The sequence below is a fragment of the Scyliorhinus torazame genome, chromosome 9, assembly GCF_047496885.1.
Source record: "Scyliorhinus torazame isolate Kashiwa2021f chromosome 9, sScyTor2.1, whole genome shotgun sequence".
NCBI lineage: Eukaryota > Metazoa > Chordata > Chondrichthyes > Carcharhiniformes > Scyliorhinidae > Scyliorhinus > Scyliorhinus torazame.
The window spans coordinates 141284345-141307583 of NC_092715.1; the positions used below are offsets into that span (position 1 = coordinate 141284345).

At 52.8% G+C, this 23239-nt stretch overlaps 1 protein-coding gene across 1 annotated transcript in view; it reads left to right on the top strand.

Moving 5' to 3' along the window:
* Positions 1 to 2739: 2739 nt before the first annotated feature.
* lmnb1 (lamin B1) overlaps positions 2740 to 23239 on the top strand; it is a 192556-nt gene continuing 172056 nt past the window's right edge. Inside the window, exon 1 of the mRNA XM_072516572.1 lies at positions 2740 to 2842. The gene's annotated coding sequence lies outside the window, so the exon portion shown is untranslated. The remainder of the gene's footprint in view (positions 2843 to 23239) is intronic.

Sequence of the window (23239 nt, forward strand, 5' to 3'; positions counted from 1 at the left end):
CCATTAGTGACGCCGAAGGGAACCCTAAGGAAGTGATAGAGGCGGCCATCTGCTTCGAACGCAGTGTATTGGCGGTCCTCCGGGCGGATGGGAGCTGGTGGTAGGCGGACTTCCGGTCCATTGTGGAAAAGACCCGATACTGTGCAATCTGATTGACCATGTCAGAGTTGCGTGGGAGGGGGTACGCGTCGAGCTGCATGTACCAATTGATTGTCTGACTGTAGTCAATGACCATCCTGTGCTTCTCCCCAGTCTTTACTATTACCACTTGGGCTCTCCAGGGACTGTTGCTGGCCTCAATGATGCCTTCCAGCAGGAGCCGTTGGACCTCCGACCTGATGAAGGTCCTGTCCTGGGCACAGTACCGTCTGCTCCTGGTGGCGACGGGTTTGCAATCCGGGATGAGGTTCGCAAACAAGGAAGGTGGATCGACCTTAAGGGTCGCGAGGCCGCATACGGTGAGGGGGGGGTAGGGGTCCGCTGAATTTTAAGGTTAAGCTTTGGAGGTGCCAGTCCAGGCCGAGTACCAGCGCAGAGGTGGGGGAGAACGTAGAGCCAGAAATTGCTAAACTCTACACCTTGGACGGTGAGGGTCGCAATGCAGTACCCCCAGATTTTCATGGAATGGGATCCGGAGGCCAGGGAGATTTTCTGGGTAACGGGGTGTACCGCGAGGGAGCAGCGCCATCCGTCATAGGGTGGATGAAGCTCTCTGTGCTCCAGGAGTCAAAAAGGCAGGACGCCTTGTGCCCATCGATTTTCACCGTTGTCGTTTCGGTCGCGAGGTTGCGGAGCCGGGACTGGTCCAGGGTGATCGAGGCAATCTGCGGCAGATGCTGGGAGGCCCGGCCTGGTCAGTGGTGGTGGGGGTAGTGGCAGGCGATGAACGGCCAGAGGAGCTTCCAGACGAGCAGGGGTCCTGAGGCACGTCCAAGATGGCGGCGCCCACGGGGCGCACATGTTGGGTGGCATTAAAGATGGCGGCGCCCATGGGTCTCATGTGGGGGCTGGGCCTAGAAACAGCGGCGACCGACCAGGCCTGGCACACAGAAACAAAGTGTCCCTTCTTTCCGCATCCATTGCAGGTTGCGTTCCACGCCGGGCAGCGCTGCCGGGGGTGTTTGCTCTGCCCGCAAAAATAGCATTTGGGCACCCCGGAGTTGGCTGGCTGCTGCGCGGCGCAGGCTTGCGGTGAGCTGGTGTCGGTAGCTGGTGGGGCCCACGATGCCCATGAGGGTGCCGTGTGGTCGGGGGCGCACAACTGGACGTTGCGGAAGGCCACTGTTAACGCGTTCGTGAGCTGCCTGGTTCCCGCAAGATCAAGAGTACCCCCTTCCAATAGGCGCTGGCGGACGTACGCAGGCCTCATGCCCGTAACGAAGGTGTCTCGGATTAAAAGTTCTGTGTGCTTGTCTGCCGAAACTGCCTGGCAGTCACAGTTCCTCCCCAGGATGTGCATGGCATGCGGGAAATCGTCTAGGGACTCACCGGGGAGTTGCTGTCTCGTGGACAGGAGGTGCCTGGCGTATAGTTGATTGACTGGCCGAACGTAATGTCCCTTCAGGAGCTCCATTGCTTCGGAGTAAGTGGGCGCATCCCAGGTGAGAGGAAAAATGCCAGGGCTCACCCGTGAATAGAGGACTTAGAGCTTCTGCGTGTCCAAGGGTTCCTCAGCGGATGTTCGGAGGTAGCTTTCGAAGCAGGCTAGCCAGTGGTCAAAAGCGGACGTAGCGTTGGCTGCTTGAGGGCTCAGCTGCAGGCAATCAGGCTTGATGCGAAGATCCATCATTTTAAAATCTTTGCTCAATAAATTGATGCACTACCAATTACCACAAAGACGAGAGTAGTGGAATAATCGAGGCTTTATTGCGCAAAGATGTTGTGCCTCCTGTAGCTGCTACCAGAATGGCTGCAGCACCGGCGGGCACACACATTTATATGCCACCTACTGGGCAGAGTCAGCAGGCAGGGATTTACCCATGTATCTCTAGTATATGTGCCTTACTGTAATACATATAATACAGCTAGTGGTGACTACCACACTCTGTATTTCCTAGGGTCCTACCATTCGTTGTCTTTTCCTATGCTTGTTAGTCCTCCCAAAATGCACGATCTCAGTTTCCAGGGTTACATTCCAGTTACCACTGTTCAGCCCATCTAACCAGCCCGACTTCCTGTAAGGTAAACATCAAAAGTACCTAAAGCAGAAAATACTGGAAATGTTAAGTAAATGTGGGGAAAGAGAAATAGAGTTAACTATCAGGTTGACCTTTTCAACAGTGACCTTTGACTCATAGATCTGATGAAAGGTCATGACCTGATAACATTATCTCTCTCCCCTTCTACAGAGGCGGCCTGAGCTGTTGAATAGTTCCAAAATTTTGTTTCCCTCTCAGATTTGCAGCATTCACATTATTTTGATTTTATTTTCACATCCCTCATCCTTTTAATTCCCCGCGGAACAACTTGTCCAAAAAAAGGATCAGGATTGACCTTGTACGGGTAGGAGGTGGAGCTACTCAATCGTCACACGGCAACCTGCTTAGCGACCTACTTAGCAACGGCCATCCCACTTTATCAGCGTCATCGGGAAGGCAGGCAGTGACATCATAGACGAATCTGGAACTTTATTGGTGAATATTGTTGTCACTCATAACAAAGCACATTTATGCAAATACAGAATGCAACGGCATTCCCTGATTGGTTCTTTCCGATGCCATCTGAGAGTGTCGCGTGTGGGTTGACGTCACAAATCCTGGAGGGCGGGGCCAAGAGCACGGAGGAGGAGGGGAGGCAGAGGCGGCAGTGACTAAAGTATTCAGAGAATGAGTCAACCCAGCCGGTGAGTCCAACCCCTCCCCCTAACCCAGCCAGTGACCCAACCCCTCCCCCATCCCAGCCAGTGAGACCACCCCCTCCCCTATCCCAGCCAGTGGGACTACCCCCTCCCCTATCGCAGCCAGTGAGACCACCCCCTCCCCTGTGCCAGCCAGTGGGACTACCCCCTCCCCTATCCCAGCCGGCGGGATCACCCCCTCCCCTATGCCAGCCTGTGGGACCACCCCCCCCCCATCCCAGCCAATGAGATCACCCCCTCCCCTAACCCACCCAGTGGGACCACCCCCTCCCCAAACCAGCCAGTGAGACCACCCCTCCCCCAAACCCAGAGAGTGAGACCACCCCCTCCCATACCCCGGCCAGTGAGTCCACCCTCTCCCCTAACTCAGCCAGTGAGTCCAGCCCCCCTCCCTGAACCCAGCCAGTGAGTCCACCCCCTCCCCTAACCCGGAGCAGTGGCCAACCTCCTCCCCAAACCGGGGGCAGGGAGCCAGACTCCTCTTCCTCTTTTCCCCCACCGACCCCCTCTTTTCCCCCACCGACCCCCTCTCTTCCCCCACCGACCCCCCCTCCTCTTCCCCCCACCGACCCCCCCCTCTTCCCCCCACCGACCCCCCCTCTTCCCCCCACCGACCCCCCCTCTTCCCCCCCACCGACCCCCCCCCTCTTCCCCCCACCGACCCCCCGCCCTTCCCCCCACCGACCCCCCGCCCTTCCCCCCACCGACCCCCCCCTCTTCCCCCCACCGACCCCCCCCTCTTCCCCCCACCGACCCCCCCCTCTTCCCCCCCACCGACCCCCCCTCTTCCCCCCACCGACCCCCCCCTCTTCCCCCCACCGACCCCCCCCTCTTCCCCCCACCGACCCCCCCCCTTCCCCCCACTGACACCCCCCTCTTCCCCCCACCGACACCCCCCCCTCTTCCCCCCACCGACACTCCCCCTCTTCCCCCCACCGACCCCCCCCCTCTTCCCCCCCACCGACCCCCCCCCTCCCCCCCACTGACCCCCCCCTCCCCCCCCCACTGACCCCCCCCCCTCCCCCCCCACTGACCCCCCCCCCTCCCCCCCCACTGACCCCCCCCCCCTTTCCCCCCACCGACCTCGGTGAGTGGGTTCTGTAAGGCAAAGAGAATTAAAACACAGAGAGTGTACATGACCGGACAGAGAGTCTGAGAAAGCAGGGCAGAGAACAAGGGAAGTCTAGATTAAACTGCATTTTTTTCAATGCATGAGGCCTCATGGGCAAGGCAGATGAACTCGGGTTATGGGTGGGTGCATGGGACTGGGTCACTATAGGTATTACTTAAACATGGCTAAGGGAGGGGCAGGACTGGCAGCTCAATCTTCCAGGGTACAGATGCTAGAGGAAAGATAGAGCAGGAGGGGGACATCCGGTGGCGGCCATGGAGGAGTAGGTCGCACATTTGATAGCTCCCGTCTGTAACAGACTTTTGGATAATTTCCCCCCCTTTTTTTCGGATTTAATGCGATAAATCAGTGAAGAGTGAGACAGTAAGGAGAAATCCCCCTCTGGTGTATGGAGAATTGGACCAGAAGTGGCCGTGTGAGATGACAAAGTCCGATAAGGGAGACCCAAGCAGATCTGGTAACACGGGACAGTATGGCGGAGCAGCTGGTGAAGTTTTCGAGGATTGCTTCGCCAAGCTGAAGAAGGACACGCTGGACACGATTAATCGATTGATCAAGTGGTTCAGAATCAGGAAACCCACGGGAGAGCGATCCAGGAAGTCGAACAAAAGTTGTCCGAGCGCGAGGAGTATATAACCGTGCTGGAAAGCAAGGTGGGGATGACGAACAACCGCCAGAAAATAATGCAGGAGAAGCTGGAGGATCTGGAGAATAGGTCCAGGAGGCAGAATCTCAGAATTGTTGGCCTCCCTGAAGGCAGTGAGGGATCGGAAGCGAGGGCCTATGTGACGGACATGTTGGAAAAGTTGATGGGGGCTGGGGCATTCCCTCAGCCCCTGGAATTGCACAGAGCGCACAGAGCCCTCGCGAGAAAGCCCAGAGTGAACGAGCCGCCGAGGGCTATGGTGGTACATTTTCACCGTTTCATGGACAAGGACCACGTTTTGAGTTGGGCCAAGAAAGAACTGAGCAGCAAATGAGAGAACTGTGAGTTGCATCTATCAGGATCTGGGAGTGGATTTGGCCAAGAGGTGAGCTGGGTTCAATCGGGCAAAAATGACCCTCTTTAAGAAGGGGGTGAAGTTCAGGATGCTGTACCCAGCCCGTCTGTGGGTCACACATGAGGAACGGGACTTCTACTTTGAAACGCCAGACGAAGTATGGACCTCTATTAAAGAAATTAAGCTGGAGGTGAATTAAAAGACACTTAAGCCTTGGAGAAGAACTGTGGCAGCAATTTGTGGGCTGGATTGTATAAATTTAAGTAGCTCTATGTGAAATAATGGGTTGTGTGGATGGTTAAAGGTTGATCTGTCTTGTAGGGACCTTGTTAGAGGGGGGGGGGTGGGCTTTGAATTAGTTCTGCTGTTTGGGTGACTATTTTTTAAATGTTTCTTCACTTTTTTCTGTTTACTGGGGAAAGTGATGCTTTTAAAATGTTTATTCATGTTGGGGGGAGAGAGGAGAGTACAATAGGGAGACAGACTGCTTGGTGCCAGGGGCGGGAGCTATCGAGTCAGCATGGGTCAGCTGACCCTCGGAGGCGCAGTGGGGGGTGAGCAGGTGTTAAGCTGCAGCTTGACTTGGGGGATTGGGTTTCTAGTGTTGTTGCTAGGGGGGGGTGGGGGGGAGCTGCTTTGCTGATGGGGAGGAACTTACTAGGGGACAAATGGGAGGTTGGGAATGGCGACAGCCCGAGTGGGGGCTCGAGGAAGCGGAGGGCGCGAGCCCAAGGCTGGCCTAAAAAGACTGATGGCTAGTTGGCGGGGGGGGGGGGGGGGGGGGGGTGGGGGGAGGAGATTGGAAGCCCCCCGTCCAGGCTGATCACATGGAACGTGAGAGGACTCAATGGACCGGTGAAGAGGGCTCGCGTGTTTGCGCATTTGAGGGAACTGAAGGCGGACGTGGCAATGCTGCAAGAAACACACCTAAAGGTTACAGACCAGACGGGATTGAGGAAGGGGTGGGTTAACCAAGTGTTCCACTCAGGACTGGACTGACCGGGGTGGGTAGCGATCTTGATCAGCAAACGAGTGGTATTCGAGGCAGAGAGAATCGTGTCAGACAAGGGCGGTAGGTACTTAATGGTCAGTGGGAAGCTGGAGGGGGTGCGAATGATACTTGTGAACATCTATGCTCCGAATTGGGACGACGTGGAATTTATGAGGCGGGTGTTCGGTAAGATCCTAGACTTAGAGTCACATTACCTGATCATGGGAGGGGACTTCAATGCACTCACTGATCCAGAATTGGACCGGTCAAAATCCAGGACAGGGAGGAGGCCGGCTGCGGCAAAGCAATTGAAGGGTTTTCCGGAACAGATGGGAGGAGTTGACCCATGGAGGTTTGCAGGGCCGAGGACGAAGGAGTTTTCCTTTTTTTTTTACATGTCCACAAGGTATACTCTCGCATCGACTTTTTTGTTCTGAGCAGGGCGCTAATACCGAAGGTGGTGGATACTGAGTATTCGGCAATTGCAGTATCGGATCATGCCCCGCACTGGTTAGATCTATGGGTTAGTGTGGAGTGAGGGCAATGTCCACTGTGGAGACTGGATGTGGGGTTGCTAGCGGATGAAGCAATTTGTGGGCGGGTTAACAAGTCCATCCAGAACTACCTGGAAACAAATGATACGGGGGAGGTCTCTGCAGCGACGGCCTGGGAAGCTTTGAAGGCAGTAGTCAGAGGGGAATTAATCGCTATACGGGCCCACAGAGAAAAGGTGGAATGGGCTGAGAGGGATAGATTAGTGGAGGAGATACTCCAGGTGGACAGGAGATACTCTGAGGCCCCGGATGCATGGCTACTGAGGGAGCAACGGAAGTTACAGGCGGAGTTTGGGCTGTTGACCACAGGGAAAGCAGTGGAACAGTTGAGGAAGGCAAGGGGGGGGGGATCTATGAGTATGGGGAAAAGGCAAGCAGGATGTTGGCGCACCAGCTCAGGAAAAGAGAGGTGGCCAGGGAGATAGGTAAAGTAAAGAGTAGAGACGGTAATACTGTCCTGGATCCAGCGGGGGTGAACAAGGTGTTTAAGGACCTCTACAGCAAAATATGAGTCAGAGCCCCCCAGCTGGGGTGGAGGGGATGAGGCAGTTTCTGGATCAGTTGAGGTTCCTGTGGGTGGATGAGGATCTGGTGGATGGGCTGGGAGCCCCAATTGAAATTGAGGAAATAATCAAGGGGCTGGAGGACAAGCAGTCGGGCAAGGTCCGGGTCGGACGGCTACCCGGTGGAATTCTATAAGAAGTTTTCAGAGATATTGAACCCACTGCTGGTGAGGACATTTAATGAAGCAAGAGAGAAGGGAGTCCACCCCCCCAACAATGTTGCAGGCCTCGATTTCATTGATCCTGAAACGGGAGAAGGATCTGGAGCATTGCGGGCCATACAGGCCAATTCCTCCACTGAATGTGGATACCAAACTGCTGGCTAAGATACTGGCCACAAGGATAGAGGATTGTGTCCCGGGGGTGATAGGGGAAGACCAGACGGGATTTGTAAAGGGCAGGCAACTCCAGGCCAATGTTCGAAGGCTTTTAAATGTTATTATGGTGCCCTCAGAAGGAGGGGAGATGGAGGTGGTGGTGGCGATGGATGTGGAGAAGGCTTTTGATCTGGTAGAGTGGGATTACCTGTGGGAATCCAGGTGGCCCGGGAATGGGAGGCACTGCGCAAGTTAAACCTATCCCAGCTCATAGAATGAAAGAGGACTTTAAGAGATGGGACATGCTCCCGCTGTCACTGGCGGGGAGGGTACAGACTGTGAAAATGATGGTCCTCCCCAGATTTCTGTTTGTCTTTCAGTGCCTCCCCACCTTAATCCCGAGGGCCTTAGAGGACAGGTGTGTGAGGTGTGCGGGAAGCCCAGCAAATCATGTCCACATGTTTTGGGCATGCCCGCAGCTTAGAGGGTTTTGGCAGGGTTTTGCGAAGGCAATGTCCACGGTACTCAAAACACGGGTGGTGCCGAGTCCGGAGGTGGCCATCTTTGGAGTGTCGAAAGAGACTGACGTCTTGGCCTTTGCCTCCCTGGTAGCCCTTAAGAGGTGTGGTGGTATGTATTAGGGGTATTAAGGTACCCTGGGATGCCGAGAGGCTATTGGTGAGTAGACACTGGATCCCGATTGGATCAGCCGCCTGCTGGCTCCACCCAGTAAGGCGGAGTATAAGAGCCCGGGTTCTCCCAGCAGGCGCATTCTGTAACTGTGCTGCTGGGGAACAAGTCTGCGTAATAAAGCCATCGTTCGACTCCTTCTCATCTCGTGAGTGAGTGATTGATTGTGCTACGATTTATTACGCAAACTTTTAAGGACATGGAGCTCCGAATCATGCCGGAGTATCTGCGAATCAGCCCCCACACGGCAAACGCAGTGGCCACTTTTAAACATTGGTTAGCGTGTTTCCAGAAATACCTCCGAACGGCCCCCGGCATACCTACAGAGGAACAGAAATTCCAGGTCCTGCATGCCAGAGTGAGCCCTGATACATACACGCTCTTAGAGGATGCGGAAGATTTCCCGATGGCGATCGCGATGCTGATAGGAATCTATGTTCGGCCCGTCAACCAGGACTACGCACGCCACCAGCTCGCGACGAGACGGCAGATCCCCGGGGAATCGCTGGACGAATTCTACAATGCGCTGTTGATACTGGGGAGAATACATCCCAAATTCGCCAGCGATTGCTGGAAAGAGACACACTAGGCCTCAAAGAGGCACGGGCCCTCGCGGCCTCGTTTGATGTGGCGTCACAGAATGCCCGCACCTGCGCCCCCGACCGGGTGGCAGCCCCTTGGGCACCGTGGACCCCAGCCACGACCAAACCCCCGGGACCCCCCGCAGGCCTGCGCTGCCAGAGCGGCGGATCACCCGGGGGGGGGGCCCGCTGCTACTTTTGCGGGCAGGGGAAACACCTCCGGATGTGATGCCTGGCCCGCTTGGCCCTCTGTAAAGGGTATGGAAAAAGGGGCATTTCGTAGCTGTGTGCCAGGCCCGGGGGGTAGCCGCAATCTCCGGGGGAGAACCCCAAACTCAACCCCCCCAGCGATCCACGTGTGGCCAACGGGCTCCGCCATCTTGGGTCCCGGACTCCATGCGGGAGGGATGGGCGCCGCCATTGTGTGCCCCCCCCCCCCCCCCGGCAATGTGCGATCCATGGGCGGTGCCATCTTGTGCACCCCCGACCGTGTGCGACCCGTGGACGCCGCCATCTTGGCTGACGTCTAAGGACCCCGGGATGGACGGCCACACGGGGTCTGAAGAAAACTCCCCGATGCAGCAACTACGACTGGCTTCTGTGACCCTGGACCAGTCACGGCTCCATACGCTCCAAACAGCAACAACAACTATATTTGTAAACAGGTACGAGACGCCCTGCCTGATCGACTCTGGGAGCACGGAGAATTTTATGCATCCTGATACAGTAAGACGCTATTCCCTTCCGATCCACCTGAGTAATCAAAAAAAATTTCTGGCGGCGGGGTCCCATTCGGAAGAGATAAAAGGGTTCTGCATCGCGAACCTCATGGTGCAGGGGAGGGAGTTCAAAATCTACCGGCTTTACGTCCTTCCCCACCTCTGCTCTTCCACACTCCTGGGATAGGATTTTCAGTGTAATCTCCAGAGCTTAACGTTTAAATTCGGCGGCCCTATACCCCCACTCACTATCTGCAGCCTCGTGACCCTCAAGGTCGATCCGCCTTCCCTGTTCGCGAACCTCACACCAGATTGCAAACCAGTCGCCACTAGGACCAGACGGTACAGTGCCCAGGACCAATCTTTTATCCGGTCAGACGTCCAGCGGCTGCTGAGGGAAGGCATAATTCAGGCCAGCAATAATCCCTGGAGAGCCCAGGTGGTAGTTGTAAAGACCGGGGAGAAGCAGAGGATGGTCGTAGACGATAGTCAAACCATCAATAGGTAGATGCAGCTGGATGCGTACCCTCTACCCCGCATATCCGACATGGTCAATCGGATTGCACAGTACAAGGTCTTTTCCACGGTGGACCTTAAGTCCGCCTATCACCAGCTCCCCATCCGCCCGAGTGACCGAAAATACACTGCTTTCGAAGCAGATGGGCGGCTCTATCATTTTTTAAGGGTTCCATTCGGCGTCACTAATGGGGTCTCGGTCTTCCAACGAGAGAAGGACCGAATGGTTGATCGGTACGGTTTGCGGGCCACGTTCCCGTATCTCGACAACGTCACCATCTGCGGCCACGACCAGCAGGACCATGACGTCAACCTCCGCAAATTCCTCCAGACCGCAAACGCCCGGAATCTCACATACAACAAGGAAAAATGTGTGTTTAGCACTGACCGTCTAGCCATCCTTGGCTACGTAGTGCGTAATGGAGTGATAGGCCCCGACCCTGAACGCATGCGCCCCCTCGTGGAGTTCCCCCTCCCCCACTGCTCCAAGGCCCTGAAATGCTGCCTGGGCTTTTTCTCTTATTACGCTCAGTGGGTCCCCAACTATGCGGACAAGGCCCGTCCACTAATCCAGTCCACGGTTTTCCCCCTATCGACAGATCAGCCGCATCAAAGCGGATATCGCAAAGGCCACGATGCACGCAATCGACGAGTCCCTCCCCTTCCAAGTCGAGAGCGACGCGTCTGACGTAGCTCTGGCGGCCACTCTCAACCAAGCGGGCAGACCCGTGGCCTTTTTTTCACGCACCCTCCACACTTCAGAAATCCACCACTCCTCAGTGGAAAAGGAGGCCCAGGCCATATTGGAGGCATTATCTGGCCGGTAGGAGATTCACTCTCCTGACTGACCAACGGTCGGTTGCCTTCATGCCCCGCTGTGCATTATCGAACTTGAAGGCAACCGACCGTTGGTCAGTGAGGAGAGTGAATCAACAAGATCAAGAACGACAAGATCTTGCGGTGGAGGATCAAACTCTCCACCTATAACTATAAGACCTTGTATCGTCCCGGAAAGCTGAACGAGCCTTCCGATGCCCTATCCCGCGGCATGTGTGCCAACGCACAAGTGGACCGTCTCCGAACCCTCCACGAGGACCTCTGCCACCCGGGGGTCACTCGGTTCTATCACTTCGTAAAGACCCGCAACCTGCCCTACTCCATCGAGGAGGTCAGGACCGCCACCAGGAACTGCCAGATCTGCGCAGAGTGCAAGCCGCATTTCTACCGGCCAAATAAAGCGCACCTGATAAAGGCTTCCCGTCCTTTTGAGCGCCTCAGCCTGGACTTCAAAGGCCCCCTCCCCTCCACCGATCGCAACACGTACTTCCTCAACGTGATTTGCGAATACTCCCGGTTCCCTTTCGCCATCCCCTGTCCTGACATGGCCACGGTCATTAGAGCCCTCGGCACCATCTTTACACTGTTCGGTTTCCCCGCCTACATACATAGCGATAGGGGGTCCGCCTTCATGAGCAACGAACTGCGTCAATTCCTGCTCAGCAAGGGCATCGCCTCTAGCAGGACGACCAGTTACAACCACCGGGGGAACGGTCAGGTAGAGAGGGAGAACGGAACGGTCTGGAAGACCGTCCTACTGGCCCTGCGGTCTAGAAGTCTCCCATTTTCCGGCTGGCAGGAAGTCCTCCCGGACGCCCTCCACTCCATCTGGTCGCTGCTGTGTACAACAACGAATCAAACACCTCACGAATGCCTCCTTGTCTTCCTTAGGAAGTCCTCCTCCGGAACGTCACTTCCGACCTGGCTGGCAGCCCCGGGACCCATCCTGCTCCAAAAGCATGTGCGGACGCACAAATCGGACCCGTTGGTCGAGAGGGTTCATCTCCTCCACGCGAACCCTCAATACGCCTACGTGACGTACCCCGACGGCCAACAGGACACAATCTCCCTGCGGGACGTGGCACCCGCCGGAGCCCCCCCCCCCCAACACCAATCACCCCCTCCCTCCCACCGGCGCACCCCACAGCCGCCCGCTTCCAGGGTGGATCGGTCCTTCCCCCGGCCCCGAATAGGGATATTGGAGCGGGACGAGGCATCGTGACGCTCCCAGAGACGACGAGGCCGGAACCTGCACCTGCATCGTCACCGGGTCCAAGACAATCGGCGAGGACGACCAGGACACCCATTCGACTCATCGAATCTGTATAATGAAGCAAGAAATGCCTCTGTCAATAATTTTTTTTGGTTGCCCAGTAAAAGCGGCATTGTAAGTAGTTAATATCGGAGCACAGCCACTGTGTTAGCGGCATCCTAGGTACCGACTCTGTAAACCCCTACCACCATATGGCCCACTACCCCGCCGGGTTCCTTTTTAATGAGGTGAATGTGGTGGTATGTATTAGGGGTATTAAGGTACCCTGGTAGGCCAAGAGGCTATTGGTGGATAGACACTAGATCCCGATTGGATCACCCACCTGCTGGCTCCACCCAGTAAGGCGGAGTATAAGAGCCCGGGTTCTCCCAGCAGCCGCATTCTGTAACTGAGCTGCTAGGGAACAAGTCTGCGTAATAAAGCCATCGTTCGACTCCTTCTCATCTCGTCTCGTGAGTGACTGATTGTGCTACAAGAGGGTCAATGTTAGGGTTCTCCCGGAGGTGGCAGCCGTTCGTCGACTTTCTCGGGGAAAATTAAAATGTCAGCAGATATTCCAAAGGGGGGGGGGCGGGGGGGAAGAGGGCCGGACTGTTGTTTTGTGGTCGGGGTGTGTGAAGATTGTGATGGGGATGTGCCATGTTCATGTCGCTGTTATTATAAAAACTTGCAACTACCCCAATAAAAATATATATTTTTTAAATTAAACTGGAAAGAGTGCAGAAAAGATTTACATGGATGCTACCGGACTTGGTGGTTTGAGTTATAAGGAGAGGCTGGATAGACTGGACATTTTTCCTTTGAGCGTAGGAGGCTTGGGGGTGAACTTATAGAGGCCTGTAAAATAATGAGGGCATAGATAAGGTAGATAGAGTCGATAGTAGATACGCCGAAAGAGTCGATTTCGGCGTGAGAACAGCTGGTGAGTCAGTTTCAGCGGGAGCAGTGCTGGGAGGTAAGTCTGTCCTTTAAAAGCACTTGTCTTTGCAGGGGCAGGCCAGTCGATTTCGGCGTGAGAACAGCTGGTGAGTCAGTTTCAGCGGGAGCAGTGCGGAAGTGGCTGCTGGGAGATAAGCCTGTCCTTTAAAAGCACTTGTCTTTGCAGGGGCAGGCCAGTCGATTTCGGCGTCAGAACAGCTGGTGAGTCAGTTTCAGCGGGAGCAGTGCGGAAGTGGCTGCTGGGAGGTAAGTCTGTCCTTTAAAAGCACTTGTCTTTGCAGGGGCAGGCCAGTCGATTTCGGCGTGAGAACAGCTGGTGAGTCAGTTTCAGCGGGAGCAGTGCGGAAGTGGCTGCTGGGAGGTAAGTCTGTCCTTTAAAAGCACTTGTCTTTGCAGGGGCAGGCCAGTCGATTTCGGCGTGAGAACAGCTGGTGAGTCAGTTTCAGCGGGAGCAGTGCGGAAGTGGCTGCTGGGAGGTAAGTCTGTCCTTTAAAAGCACTTGTCTTTGCAGGGGCAGGCCAGTCGATTTCGGCGTGAGAACAGCTGGTGAGTCAGTTTCAGCGGGAGCAGTGCGGAAGTGGCTGCTGGGAGGTAAGTCTGTCCTTTAAAAGCACTTGTCTTTGAAGGGGCAGGCCAGTCGATTTCGGCGGGAGTGGAGCTGGCTGGTTAGTCAATTTCAGCAGGAGCTGAGATTTTTTTTTTTTAATTAGTTTTTTAGGCGGGAACAGGAAGTCGACCCACGGACGTCTGGGAAGACCCTCACCAATAAATTCTGGTGGAGAGGAAACCCGAGACACTACACGTGTAGTGTCTCCCACCCGCCCTCCTCCTCTAACCTAATAATAAAACCCATTGGTCTGAGGTAAGTACCATATTTTATTATATTATTATTTTTTATAAAAAATTTAATTTAGTTGTTAGCCAGATCTTGGTAGAAAGTTAGAGGAATGGCAGGGAAGGGAGTGCAATGTTCCTCCTGCAGGATGTTTGAGGTGAGGGATGCAGTTAGTGTCCCTGCTGATTTTACCTGCAGGAAGTGCTGCCATCTCCAGCTCCTCCAAGACCGAGTTAGGGAACTGGAGCTGGAGTTGGAAGAACTTCGGATCATTCGGGAGGCAGAATGGGTCATAGATAGTTTCAGGGAATTAGTTACACCAAAGATTGGAGATAGGTGGGTAACTGTAAGAGGGACTGGGAAAAAGCAGTCAGTGCAGGGATCCCCTGCGGTCGTTCCCCTGAGAAACAAGTATACTGCTTTGGATACTTGTGGGGGGGGGACTTACCAGGGATAAGCCATGGGGTACAGGCCTCTGGCACGGAGTCTGTCCCTGTTGCTCAGAAGGGAAGGGGGGAGAGGAGCAGAGCATTAGTAATTGGGGACTCTATAGTCAGGGGCACAGATAGGAGATTTTGTGGGAGTGTGAGAGACTCACGTTTGGTATGTTGCCTCCCAGGTGCAAGGGTACGTGATGTCTCGGATCGTGTTTTCAGGGTCCTTAGGGGGGAGGGGGAGCAGCCCCAAGTCGTGGTCCACATTGGCACTAACGACATAGGTAGGAAAGGGGACAAGGATGTCAGGCAGGCTTTCAGGGAGCTAGGATGGAAGCTCAGAACTAGAACAAACAGAGTTGTTATCTCTGGGTTGGCCCGTGCCACGTGATAGTGAGATGAGGAATAGGGAGAGAGAGCATTTAAACACGTGGCTACAGGGATGGTGCAGGCAGGAGGGATTCAGATTTCTGGATAACTGGGGCTCTTTCTGGGGAAGGTGGGACCTCTACAGACAGGATGGTCTACATCTGAACCTGAGGGGCACAAATATCCTGGGGGGGAGATTTGTTAGTGCTCTTTGGGGGAGTTTAAACTAATGCAGCAGGGGCATGGGAACCTGGATTGTAGTTTTAGGGTAAGGGAGAATGAGAGTATAGAGGTCAGGAGCACAGATTTGACGTCGCAGGAGGGGGCCAGTGTTCAGGTAGGTGGTTTGAAGTGTGTCTACTTCAATGCCAGGAGTATACGAAACAAGGTAGGGGAACTGGCAGCACGGGTTGGTACCTGGGACTTCGATGTTGTGGCCATTTCGGAGACATGGATAGAGCAGGGACAGGAATGGATGTTGCAGGTTCCGGGGTTTAGGTGTTTTAGTAAGCTCAGAGAAGGAGGCAAAAGAGGGGGAGGTGTGACGCTGCTAGTCAAGAGCAGTATTACGGTGGCGGAGAGGATGCTAGATGGGGACTCTTCTTCCGAGGTAGTATGACCTGAACAGGTCACCCTGTTGGGAGTTTTTTATAGGCCTCCTAATAGTTCTAGGGATGTAGAGGAAAGGATGGTGAAGATGATTCTGGATAAGAGCAAAAGTAACAGGGTAGTTATTATGGGAGACTTTAACTTTCCAAATATTGACTGGAAAAGATATAGTTCGAGTACAATAGATGGGTCATTTTTTGTACAGTGTGTGCAGGAGGGTTTCCTGAAACAATATGTTGACAGGCCAACAAGAGGCGAGGCCACGTTGGATTTGGTTTTGGGTAATGGACCAGGCCAGGTGTTGGATTTGGAGGTAGGAGAGCACTTTGGGGACAGTGACCACAATTCGGTGACGTTTACGTTAATGATGGAAAGGGATAAGTATACACCGCAGGGCAAGAGTTATAGCTGGGGGAAGGGCAATTATGATGCCATTAGACGTGACTTGGGGGGGATAAGGTGGAGAAGTAGGCTGCAAGTGTTGGGCACACTGGATAAGTGGGGCTTGTTCAAGGATCAGCTACTGCGTGTTCTTGATAAGTATGTACCGGTCAGGCAGGGAGGAAGGCGTCGAGCGAGGGAACCGTGGTTTACCAAGGAAGTGGAATCTCTTGTTAAGAGGAAGAAGGAGGCCTATGTGAAGATGAGGTGTGAAGTTTCGGTTGGGGCGATGGATAGTTACAAGGTAGCGAGGAAGGATCTAAAGAGAGAGCTAAGACGAGCAAGGAGGGGACATGAGAAGTATTTGGCAGAAAGGATCAAGGAAAACCCAAAAGCTTTCTATAGGTATGTCAGGAATAAGCGAATGACTAGGGAAAGAGTAGGACCAGTCAAGGACAGGGATGGGAAATTGTGTGTGGAGTCTGAAGAGATAGGCGAGATACTAAATGAATATTTTTTGTCAGTATTCACTCAGGAAAAGGATAATGTTATGGAGGAGAATGCTGAGCCCCAGGCTAATAGAATAGATGGCATTGAGGTACGTAGGGAAGAGGTGTTGGCAATTCTGGACAGGCTGAAAATAGATAAGTCCCCGGGACCTGATGGGATTTATCCTAGGATTCTCTGGGAGGCCAGGGAAGAGATTGCTGGACCTTTGGCTTTGATTTTTATGTCATCATTGGCTACAGGAATAGTGCCAGAGGACTGGAGGACAGCAAATGTGGTCCCTTTGTTCAAAAAGGGGAGCAGAGACAACCCCGGCAACTATAGACCGGTGAGCCTCACGTCTGTAGTGGGTAAAGTCTTGGAGGGGATTATAAGAGACAAGATTTATAATCATCTAGATAGGAATAATATGATCAGGGATAGTCAGCATGGCTTTGTGAAGGGTAGGTCATGCCTCACAAACCTTATTGAGTTCTTTGAGAAGGTGACTGAACAGGTAGATGAGGGTAGAGCAGTTGATGTGGTGTATATGGATTTCAGCAAAGCGTTTGATAAGGTTCCCCACGGTAGGCTATTGCAGAAAATACGGAGGCTGGGGATTGAGGGTGATTTAGAGATGTGGATCAGAAATTGGCTAGTTGAAAGAAGACAGAGGGTGGTGGTTGATGGGAAATGTTCAGAATGGAGTACAGTCACAAGTGGAGTACCACAAGGATCTGTTCTGGGGCCGTTGCTGTTTGTCATTTTTATCAATGACCTATGTGTAGTGTAGTTCAAATTTAACTTCAGGTTTAAGTCATGGCAGGAGAGCTCAGACCCGTGTCATGCTCCTCTTGTGAGATGTGGCAAGTCAGGGACCCTTCTGGTGTCCCTGACTCCTTCATCTGCAAGAAGTGTGTCCAACTGCAGCTCCTGTTAGACCGCTTGACGGCTCTGGAGCTGCGGATGGACTCACTTTGGAGCATCCGCGATGCTGAGGAAGTTGTGGATAGCACATTCAGTGAGTTGGTCACACCGCAGATTAAAATTACTGAGGCAGATAGGGAAAGGGTGACCAACAGACAGAGGAAGAGTAGGAAGGCAGTGCAGGGATCCCCTGCGGTCATCTCCCTCCAAAATAGATTTACCGTTTTGGAAGCTGTTGGGGGAGATGGCTCACCAGGGGAAGGTGGCAGCAGCCAGGTTCATGGCACCGTGGCTGGTTCTGCTGCACAGAAGGGCGGGAAAAAGAGTGGCAGAGCTATAGTGATAGGGGATTCAATTGTAAGGGGAATAGACAGGCGTTTCTGCGGACGCAAACGAGAATCCAGGTTGGTATGTTGCCTCCCTGGTGCAAGGGTCAAGGATGTCTCGGAGCGGCTGCAGGGCATTCTGGAGGGGGAGGGTGAACAGCCAGCTGTCGTGGTGCATATAGGCACCAACGATATAGGTAAAAAACGGGATGAGGTCCTACAAGCTGAATTTAGGGAGTTAGGAGTTAAACTAAAAAGTAGGACCTCAAAGGTAGTAATCTCAGGATTGCTACCAGTGCCACGTGATAGTCAGAGTAGGAATGACAGGATAGCTAGGATGAATACGTGGCTTGAGAGATGGTGCAAGAGGGAGGGTTTCAAATTCCTGGGACATTGGGACCGGTTCTGGGGGAGGTGGGACCTGTACAAATCGGACGGTCTGCATCTGGGTGGGACCGGAACCAATGTTCTCGGGGGTGTGTTTGCTAGTGCAGTTGGGGAGGGTTTAAACTAATGTGCCAGGAGGATGGGAACCGATGTAGGAAGTCAGTGGGGACAGAAACAAAAGGCAGGAAGGGAGAGTGTGTAAAGCATGACCAGAGAAAGCAGGGCAGAGAGCAAGGAAGGTCTACATTAAACTGCATTTATTTCAATGCAAGGGGCCTGACGGGCAAAGCGGATGAACTCAGGGCATGGACGGGCACATGGGACTGGGATATTATAGCTATGACTGAAACATGGCTAAGGGAGGGGCAGGACTGGCAGCTCAATGTTCCGGGGTACAGATGCTATAGAAAGGATAGAACAGGAGGTAAGAGAGGAGGGGGAGTGGCGTTTTTGATTAGGGAGAACATCACGGCAGTACTTAGAGGGGATATATCCGAGGGTTCGCCCACTGAGTCTATATGGGTGGAACTGAAAAATAAGAAGGGAGAGATCACCTTGGTAGGACTGTACTACAGGCCCCCAAATAGTCAGCGGGAAATTGAGGAGCAAATATGTAAGGAGATTACAGATAGCTGCAAGAATAATAGGGTGGTAGTAGTAGGAGACTTTAACTTTCCCAACATTGACTGGGACAGCCATAGCATTAGGGGCTTGGATGGAGGGAAATTTGTTGAGTGTATTCAGGAGGAATTTGTCATTCAGTATGTGGATGGACCGACTAGAGAGGGGGCAAAACTTGACCTCGTCTTGGGAAATAAGGAAGGGCAAGTGACAGAAGTGCTAGTGAGGGATCACTTTGGGACAAGTGACCATAATTCCATTAGTTTTAAGATAGCTATGGAGAATGATAGGTCTGGCCCAAGAGTTAAAATTCTTAATTGGGGCAAGGCCAATTTTGATGGTATCAGACAGGAACTTGCAGAGGTAGATTGGGGGAGACTATTGGCAGGCAAAGGGACGGCTGGTAAATGGGAGGCTTTTAAAAATGAGTGAAGGGCAAGGCTGGTAGAAGTAGGGAACCCTGGATGACTCGAGATATTGAGACTCTGGTCAAAAAGAAGAAGGAGGCATATGACGTACATAAGCAACTGGGATCAAGTGGATCCCTTGAAGAGTATAGAGATTGTCGAAATAGAGTTAAGAGGGAAATCAGGAGGGCAAAAAGGGGACATGAAATTGCTTTGGCAAATAATGCAAGGGAGAATCCAAAGAGATTCTACAGATACATAAAGGGGAAAAGAGTAACTAGGGACAGAGTAGGGCCTCTTAAGGATCAACAAGGACATCTATGTGCAGAGCCACAAGAGTTGGGTGAGATCCTGAATGAATATTTCTCATCGGTATTCACGGTGGAGAAAGGCATGGATGTTAGGAAACTAAGGGAAATAAATAGTGATGTCTTGAGAAGTGTGCATATTACAGAGGAGGAGGTGCTGGAAGTCTTAAAGCGCATCAAGGTAGATAAATCCCCGGGACCTGATGAAATGTATCCCAGGATGTTGTGGGAGGCTAGGGAGGAAATTGCGGGTCCCCTAACCGAGATATTTGAATCATCGGCAGCCACAGGTGAGGTGCCTGAAGATTGGAGAGTGGCGAATGTTGTGCTCTTGTTTAAGAAGGGCAGCAGGGAAAAGCTTGGGAACTACAGACCGGTGAGCCTAACGTCTGTAGTAGGTAAGTTGCTAGAAGGTATTCTGAGAGACAGGATCTACAAGCATTTAGAGAGGCAAGGACTGATTCGGGGCAGTCAGCATAGCTTTGTGCGTGGAAAATCATGTCTCACAAATTTGATTGAGTTTTTTGAGGGGGTGACCAAGAAGGTAGATGAGGGCAGTGCAGTAGACGTTGTCTACATGGACTTTAGCAAAGCCTTTGACAAGGTACCGCATGGTAGGTTGTTGCAGAAGGTTAAAGCTCACGGGATCCAGGGTGAGGTTGCCAATTGGATTCAAAATTGGCTGGACGACAGAAGGCAGAGGGTGGTTGTAGAGGGTTGTTTTTCAAACTGGAGGCATGTGACCAGTGGTGTGCCTCAGGGATCGGTGCTGGGTCCACTGTTATTTGTGATTTATATTAATGATTTGGATGAGAATTTAGGAGGCATGGTTAGTAAGTTTGCAGATGACACCAAGATTGGTGGCACAGTGGATAGTGAAGAAGGTTATCTAGGATTGCAACGGGATCTTGATCAATTAGGCCAGTGGGCCGACGAATGGCAGATGGAGTTTAATTTAGATAAATGTGAGGTGATGCATTTTGGCAGATCGAATCAGGCCAGGACCTACTCAGTTAATGGTATGGCGTTGGGGAGAGTTATAGAACAAAGAGATCTAGGAGTACAGGTTCATAGCTCCTTGAAGGTGGAGTCGCAGGTGGACAGGGTGGTGAAGAAGGCATTCGGCATGCTTGGTTTCATTGGTCAGAACATTGAATACAGGAGTTGGGACGTCTTGTTGAAGTTGTACAAGACATTGGTACGGCCACACTTGGAATACTGTGTGCAGTTCTGGTCACCCTATTATAGAAAGGATATTATTAAACTAGAAAGAGTGCAGAAAAGATTTACTAGGATGTTGCCGGGATTTGATGGTTTGAGTTATAAGGAGAGGCTGGATAGACTGGGACTTTTTTCCCTGGAGCGTAGGAGGCTTAGGGGTGATCTTATAGAGGTCTATAAAATAATGAGGGGCATAGATAAGGTAGATAGTCAACATCTTTCCCCAAAGGTAGGGGAGTCTAAAACTAGAGGGCATAGGTTTAAGGTGAGAGGGGAGAGATTCAGAAGGGCCCAGAGGGGTAATTTCTTCACTCAGAGGGTAGTGAGTGTCTGGAATGGGCTGCCAGAGGTAGTAGTAGAGGCGGGTACAATTGTGTCTTTTAAAAAGCATTTAGATAGTTACATGGGTAAGATGGGTATAGAGGGTTATGGGCCAAGTGCGGGCAACTGTGACTAGCTTAATGGTTAAAAACTGGGCGGCATGGACTGGTTGGGCCGAAGGGCCTGTTTCCATGCTGTAAACTTCTATGATTCTATGACCTAGAGGAAGGCGCAGAAGGGTGGGTGAGTAAATTTGCAGACGATACTAAAGTCGGTGGTGTTGTCGATAGTGTGGAAGGATGTAGCAGGTTACAGAGGGATATAGATAAGCTGCAGAGCTGGGCTGAGAGGTGGCAAATGGAGTTTAATGTAGAGAAGTGTGAGGTGATTCACTTTGGAAGGAATAACAGGAATGCGGAATATTTGGCTAATGGTAAAGTTCTTGAAAGTGTGGATGAGCAGAGGGATCTAGGTGTCCATGTACATAGATCCCTGAAAGTTGCCACCCAGGTTGATAGGGTTGTGAAGAAGGCCTATGGAGTGTTGGCCTTTATTGGTAGAGGGATTGAGTTCCGGAGTCGGGAGGTCATGTTACAGCTGTACAGAACTTTGGTTCGGCCGCATTTGGAGTATTGCGTACAGTTCTGGTCACCGCATTATAGGAAGGACGTGGAGGCTTTGGAGCGGGTGCAGAGGAGATTTACCAGGATGTTGCCTGGTATGGAGGGAAAATCTTATGAGGAAAGGCTGATGGAATTGAGGTTGTTTTCGTTGGAGAGAAGAAGGTTAAGAGGAGACTTAATAGAGGCATACAAAATGATCAGGGGGTTGGATAGGGTGGACAGTGAGAGCCTTCTCCCGCGGATGGAAATGGCTGGCACGAGGGGACATAGCTTTAAACTGAGGGGTAATAGATATAGGACAGAGGTCAGAGGTAGGTTCTTTACGCAAAGAGTAGTGAGGCTGTGGAATGCCCTACCTGCTACAGTAGTGAACTCGCCAACATTGAGGGCATTTAAAAGTTTATTGGATAAACATATGGATGATAATGGCATAGTGTAGGTTAGATGGCTTTTGTTTCGGTGCAACATCGTGGGCCGAAGGGCCTGTACTGCGCTGTATTGTTCTATGTTCTATGTTCTATAGTCAACATCTTTTCCCAAAGATAGGGGAGTGTCTGGGTTGAACTGCCAGAAGCAGTAGTAGAGGCGGGTACAATTTTGTCTTTGAAAAAAGCATTCAGACAGTTATATGGAAAACATTGGTATAGAGGGATATGGGCCAAATGAGGGCAAGTGGTAAAAACTGGACGGCATGGACAGGTTGGGCTGAAGAGCAAGTTTTCATGCTGTAAACCTCTATGACTCCAACCGGGAGCGGTGAGCGGACCCCCTGCCCCAACCGGGAGCGGTGAGCGGACCCCCTGCCCCAACCGGGAGCGGTGAGCGGACCCCCTGCCCCAACCGGGAGCGGTGAGCGGACCCCCTGCCCCAACCGGGAGCGGTGAGCGGACCCCCTGCCCCAACCGGGAGCGGTGAGCGGACCCCCTGCCCCAACCGGGAGCGGTGAGCGGACCCCCTGCCCCAACCGGGAGCGGTGAGCGGACCCCCTGCCCCAACCGGGAGCAGTGAGCGGACACCCCGCCCTCCCCCAAATGGGGGCAGTGAACAGACCCCCCACCACAACCGGGAGCAGTGAGCAGACTCCTGCCCCAACCGGGAGCAGTGAGCAGACCCCCCCTCCCCATCCCAACCGGGAGCAGTGAGCCGACCCCCCTCTCCCAACCAGGAGCAGTGAGCAGACTCCTTTCCCCCCAACCAGTAGCAGTGAGCTGACCCCCCCCATCCTCGCCCAACCGGGAGCATTGAGCAAACCCTCTACCCCAACCGGGAGCAGTGAGCAGACCCCCCTCCCCTAAACTGGAGCAGTGAACGGACCCCCTCCCTCAACCGGGAGCAGTATCAACCCGGGCCTCATTATTGCAACCGTAACCGGCGGATCGGCCCCAGTCCAGAGCGGCAGAGCGGCGGGTCAACCCCACCTGCCTTCCACCTCCCCACCCCCCAAAAACCAGGAGCAGCGAGTGCCCCCTCCCACCAGCCAGACTGGAGTCTACGATGTGGTTCAATGGTACACCAGGATGTGACCTTTTCCATGCTATTTCTGTTACTGTATACTGATGATGTTTTACTCAGATACGCTTCATGACCATTAACACAGGGCATAGATGATGTGGAGATGCCGGCGTTGGACTGGGATGAGCACAGTAAGAAGTCTTACAACACCAGGTTAAAGTCCAACAGGTTTGTTTCGATGTCACTAGCTTTCGGAACGCACCTGAGGAAGGAGCAGCGCTCCGAAAGCTAGTGACATTGAAACAAACCTGTTGGACTTTAACCTGGTGTTGTAAGACTTCTTACAGGGCATTGGCAGTCCACAAATCTCAATGGACTGAATTAAATACATTAACTTCATTAAGTGGAGTGCTGTAAGAATTATTACAACATATATTGTGTCTGCAATGTGGTAAAAGTTATTCTTCAGTGAAGTTATAGATTAGTATAGGACTCTGTTATTCCACTGACACACAGGAGGACTCAATTTTTAAAGTAGAGTATCGGGGATGTTTTTAAAAAA